Source organism: Lactuca saligna, chromosome 1 (assembly GCF_052625555.1).
Source record: "Lactuca saligna cultivar CGN05327 chromosome 1, ASM5262555v1, whole genome shotgun sequence".
In the NCBI taxonomy this organism is placed as follows: domain Eukaryota; kingdom Viridiplantae; phylum Streptophyta; class Magnoliopsida; order Asterales; family Asteraceae; genus Lactuca; species Lactuca saligna.
Window position 1 is genome coordinate 111,190,947 of NC_136417.1, and position 6,000 is coordinate 111,196,946.

Below are 6,000 nucleotides of genomic sequence, written 5' to 3' on the forward strand. Positions count from 1 at the left end.
TATAAAGAACGCTGAAATCCGAGTTATAACGAAGAATTTATGGCACGTCGAAGTTTTTCGGCAAAACCGGCACGACACCGGGAAACGTAAATAGTGAATTTACGATAAAAGACTTTGTATGAGGAAGTTATGAATTTTCTAAGATTTGGCATAGTAGTGCACGGTCCGAAAATCGAATTTTAGTTGGAGCAGTTTTTGGCCTATGCGACCTAAATGAGAGTTAAAGATCTCATTAATAGGAACTCAACGAAAAAAAGACACACGAAAATGGAGTCTGTATGTAGAAGTTATGAATTTTACGCGGACATTTAGCAGTATAATCTCCTCCTACTGTTAAATTTAAGATCAGTCGAGAATTAGCCGACAAAGTCTAAATGAAAGTTGTAGATCTTGTTTTTACCTACGTGTGGATATAAAGAACGTCGAAAACGGAGCTCGTATGCGAAAGCTACGGGGTTTAAAAGTCGACAGGGTGTTGTGCGAAATCGAGTGACGTGGCTGAATATGGGCCAATGCTTTCTCCCCAAGGCAAGCTACCTGGTGGTAACACCTGGCCATGGACTCGACGAGTAGGACCCCCTACTCGACGAGTAGAGCAGGATTCCAGCCTATAAATAGAGGTGTCGGGTTCCCTCATTCTTCACACCATTCCAACTTCTTCTCTCTCTCTCTCTCTAAACTCTCACTCTAGCCCCCAAACCCCTCCTAAAGTCCAGGTGAACCTTCTAGCACCCAAAGGAAGCCCCGAGGCTCCCGAAGCCCCAAGAAAAGAGCCTTTCAGCTCAGAAACTCTGCTCCGGCGGAGCCTGGTTTTCAAGAAAAACCCGTTGTAAGTGAGTTATGCCAACCCTATCTTTTATGTAGCTTATGTTTCAATATAGTAATGTTATTAGAACCTTATAATGAGTATTTAGGCTATTATTATGATTTATATAAGTGTCGTAATAATTTCTTTTTAACCACTCGCAGTACGGGGAATATGGTTTAAAGGGCCGCTTGGGTTGCTGGATTCAGAAGTGCTATATGCCGAAATGATCCTGCCCTCCGGTGTTTCATGTCTGGCCCCTGTCTGTACATAGTGATTGAGAAATATTGTTTCATGCATATATAATAGTAATAATAGAAAGACTATTAATTAGTCACGGTGAATATTAGACTAAACTCTATTGGTAATGATTCCAGGTTTTGTCAAAGGAAAATTATGTTAAGAGTAAAGAAGTGTTGTCCGAGTGCCGAGTCACCACCTTTTCAAGTGAGTGCATGGTCCCTTTTCATCTTACACATAGATATGAAGTATTTTATATAAACTATGTGCTGTGTGTGCATATTATCTATATAATTGCTATCTATGCTGGATGAATGATGTTATACAAGTTTTATATGATTTAAACTGTATATGTATTTATATCTACATAATATGTTGGGTAAAACATGGGTAGATGAAATATGAGTTGGATGATGAGTTGAGAGGTGATATAGACCATGTGGTAAGGGTGAGAGGTGGACAATGTGAGAAGCCTTGTTCCCAAATGTTGGCTCCGTCATCTAGCAGAGTATGGATGACAACCACGGACAATTCTAGACAGTCCGGTGGAACACTAGAAGGCTCGCAACCTGTAGGTGTTGTGAATGATGTGTTCAGCGGTGTACTCTAAAAACCCATTGACATGTATTACGAGTGGACTATCAAAAACGATACTATCAATAAACGAGATAACCCTAGCAACTGTTCCCAAAGGACAATACCAACAGTTGCGCCTCATTGAGAATGTCACAATTCTGGCAGCTGCGCCTAAGTGATAAAACTAGCAGTTGTGCTTGACAGTTGTGTCATTGACAACGATGGACTTCGTACCCATTCTTTAGGATAATCCTTAGGAATGAATGAATGAGAAATAGCTGATTCTTAGGGTAGATCGTTAAGAGTAATGAAGATAATGGGGATGGGTAATTGGGTTAACTGTTTGATGATTAAACATAATAATTATAATATTATGGGTTGAAAACCCTATGCACTCACCAGGTTTCACAACCTGACCCACTCAGTTTATTTATATCACAGGTGTTGATATGAAGTCACATTACACTAAGAGATTAAGGAGATATAAATCACTAGTGATAACGAATTATGCTTATGTTTCTTTATTGACGATGACATCCCAATGTTTTAAAATGAATAAAATACATTTCTTCGGAAATGCTTTGATAATGTATTTATCATGTTTTTCTGGGAACAAATTCCGCAACTATTTTCTTTAAAAGGTTACTCTGATTTTCAAAGTAAAGCATAAACAAATCGGTCTTTTCTGTCCATGAAAACGGGATGTCACAGATAGCAGAGATGAGTCGAATGCCATATGCTTCTGCAGTTGGCTCGATCATGTATGCTATGACTTGTACTCGCCCTAATGTGGCCTTTGCTTTGATCATGGTCATCAAATATCAAGGGAATCCAGGTAAAGGTCATTGGATTGTAGTTAAGAACATTCTTAAATACTTGCGGAGGACTAAGGACTTGGTCCTTACCCTCGGTGGGAGTGATGACTTGAGAGTGACGGGGTATAGTGATGTCAGTTTTCAAACCGATAGAGATAATTTCCGCTCTCAGTCGAGCTGGGTATTTACCCTGAATGGAGGAGCAGTGACATGGAAAAGTTCCAAGTAGGAGACTGTAGCTGATTCAACGTGCGAGTCAGATTACATAGCAGCAAGCGAAGCATCGAAGCAGGCGATATGGTTGAAAAACTTCATCGAAGACCTTGGAGTCATACCATCCATACAGGATCCTATAGAGATTTTCTGCGATAATGAAGGCGCGGTTGCCTTAACCAAGGAACCGAAAGATCATGGTAGATCCACGCATAGTAGGGTTAAGCACCTGCAGCATGCAAGGGGCATTGGGCTACTGGACGATATTAGTTTTAGTGGTTAGATAAATAGAAACTTATAATAGCTAAATAGTAATTAATATTTGATGATTAAATAAAAGGAGTTTTATTTATAAGTAAAGTTACTGTCTTGTGTCAATTATATACTATTGTTTCACTTTGCGTGTTTTGACTTCCAGAATAATAATATTATTCAAACCATCCACAGTCGATCATACGTTGGAAGTAGGTAATGAGGCTAGACTGTCATGAGTTGGCTTGTAGATTGTCTAAGGTGTTAGACATAGCAAAAGTTTGCTACACCATTCATGAGTGCTCCTAAAATAAGATTTGAGTATTGGATTCAACCCGCGCTCACCTGAATTACTTCATGGAATTTATCTTGAGTAATTGTGAGACGATAATATCATATAATCTTCAGACCAAGATATATGAGTTGTTGACTACGAGTTGGTTGTGTATTGATGGCATGAAAACGCATCAGTAACTTGATGTTATAAAACATGTCGTTGTGCATGATTTGATGAGTAGTTAGTACAAGCATATAATGTCGAAGTTTATATGTTCCTTTTATCCTATGAGGATTAAAAGCGATATCTTGGGCCCCTCGATGATTATGTAATGGCTATGTGTCGGGCCCGATCAGAACTAAATTGATGTGTTCAGTTATGTTCTATGTCAGACGAATCAGAAATCGGGAAACAAATTGCAGGAAAATAAGCATAACTATGTTCCATGTATTTGTCTGCATAGATATCTTGAGAACAGAGGAGTATATGTTCCCTTATCTGAAGGACGTGTCACTAACTAGGTCAGAGTTCGACAAAGGCTTTTGAAAGCTTACGATTGTTAAGTCGGATCCTGAAGTTGTTGGGTTTTGAGCATTATAACACTCCTAAGTATACATGCAACCCTAAATACCTTGGATCTATGTTTTCTCTATTATACATACAAATATGAACATCCAAGGTATTATCCTAATCTAGCATATAAAATAATGAATATAACAAGATAGAATACATACCTCTCTCATGTAGAAAGTCTTCATGAAGCTTGAGTGCCAAGTGCCCCAAGTGTGACACCTCAAATGGTTCACACAACACCAAATACACTTGGAATAACTTGAGAGAATTCTACACTTCATGAAAATCGGCTAGCCCTCTCTAGATCATACTCTAGTGGCCGATTTTGGTCAAGAATAAGATCTTTATATAGTGTTATAATTAGGGTAAACCCTAATTGTCATGACTTTCCATTTCCTTGGATCCATTGGTTCAAATACACCATGGAGCATCCATGGACCATCCTATGGGTTTTAGCTCAACTTGATTATCCATGGAGCATTAGCCCACTATACAAGTATGGATGATTTACACAATCAACCCATATATTTAATTAGTCTTCTTTTGATCACTTAATTAATCCTAGATTAATTCTTGATCAATACTAATTAAATAATCTTATTATTCTTATTATTAATATACTAGAACTTATAATATATTAATAACCATAAGTGTCTTATTTCTCTCATTATAGTCTATCCAAGTGCATGATGCCATGCAACCCAAATGGACCATGTCGGGTCGGGTCAAGTCTTACCAATTATAGTTATGGACTTAGACATTAATCCAACAGAAGTTGCATTGGCGGTTATAGTTATTAGACTTATTCAAGTGGGAGACTGTTGGATTTGGTGTCTAAGCCCATAACTATAACTGGGATGTACTTGACCCGATTGTAGCATGGTCCTTTTGGGTTGCCTTCACCAGGGCAATTTGATAGGATGGACTCTTGAGAATAAGGTTATTTATGATTTATTAATATATTATAAGTCAATTATATTAATATGAAATTATATTATTTAATTAGTATTGATCAAGAATTAATTTGGAATTAATTTTGTGGTCAAAAGAGACTAATTAAATATATTGAGATTGATTATGTAAATCAATGATTCTTATAGTGTGGGCTAATGATCCATGATAATTTAGATGGGCTAAACCAATGAGATAATCCATGGATAGTCCATGGTGGTTAAAACCATGGAGCATAAGAATGTGAAAGGTCATGGAGCATTAAGGTTTGCATGAATGTAACACTATCTTAGCAACACTATAAAAGCACATCCCTAGAACCAAAATTGGTTACACCATCATTCTAAGAAGTTTGATATTGATTTTGAGCTAAGTAACTTATTCTCTCAAGCCTCCTCTTGCATATTGGTTTTTGTCAACCATTAGAGGCATCACACTTGGGGTGCTCAAGCTTTCAAAGGTCAAGAACTACAAGTCCTTCTAAGAGGTAAGTCATCTAACTAGTTGTATTGTTCATTGTTCAATTGTATGCTAGTTAGGGAGAATGCTTTGGAAAAATTGAAAATGCATGTATAATTAGAGAAAATATACATCCAAAGCATTTAGTATTATAGTGCTCAAAACCCAACAAAGAGTTAGTTTCTCTCAAGGATGTTAATAGGAAATGTTCAGGCTGTCGTTTCATCGTTGGATCAGATTTATGAGTATTGGTCAACATGGTTGAGGTTCGAGTGTCTGGAAGTCAGGCATAGTTACAAAGTCTTCAGATTATGGATAAGGAAGTTAGTTCTTCTCGATCTGGTTTAGTTGTAAAGTGTTAGTGTTGCCTCTTTGTCGGGTCTCACGTTTCCAACCAAGGATTAAGTTGGCTTTTGGGATTGAAGGGAAGTGTCTGTTTTGATCAATTTCCCAGTGTTGTGATGGTCATGAATTCGACATTTGGGAATTCCGCTAGGGTTTGTCTTATTTGCTTGGTTTTAGAAATCCTTATGACTGTGGCGAAAGTTTCAAGCATTCAGGGTGGGGTCGATTGAAAAAACCATAAGGGGTTCGGAGTGTGTTTTAAGAGTAATTTGTAAGGACAAATTTCGAGGAAAAAGTCTAATTTATGCAGGGGAGATTTGTAATACCCTTTTTCTAGAATGGTTTAGCCAAAGAGTTAACAAGATCAAAGATGGTGTTTTTTGGAGAAAACCCTAAGCCGCAACGTAGTGCAAAGATGAACACGACACGGAATGGGTTTTATGGAATACACATTTTAGGAGAGCACCACGACATGACAAGAAGGTTGCCATGAC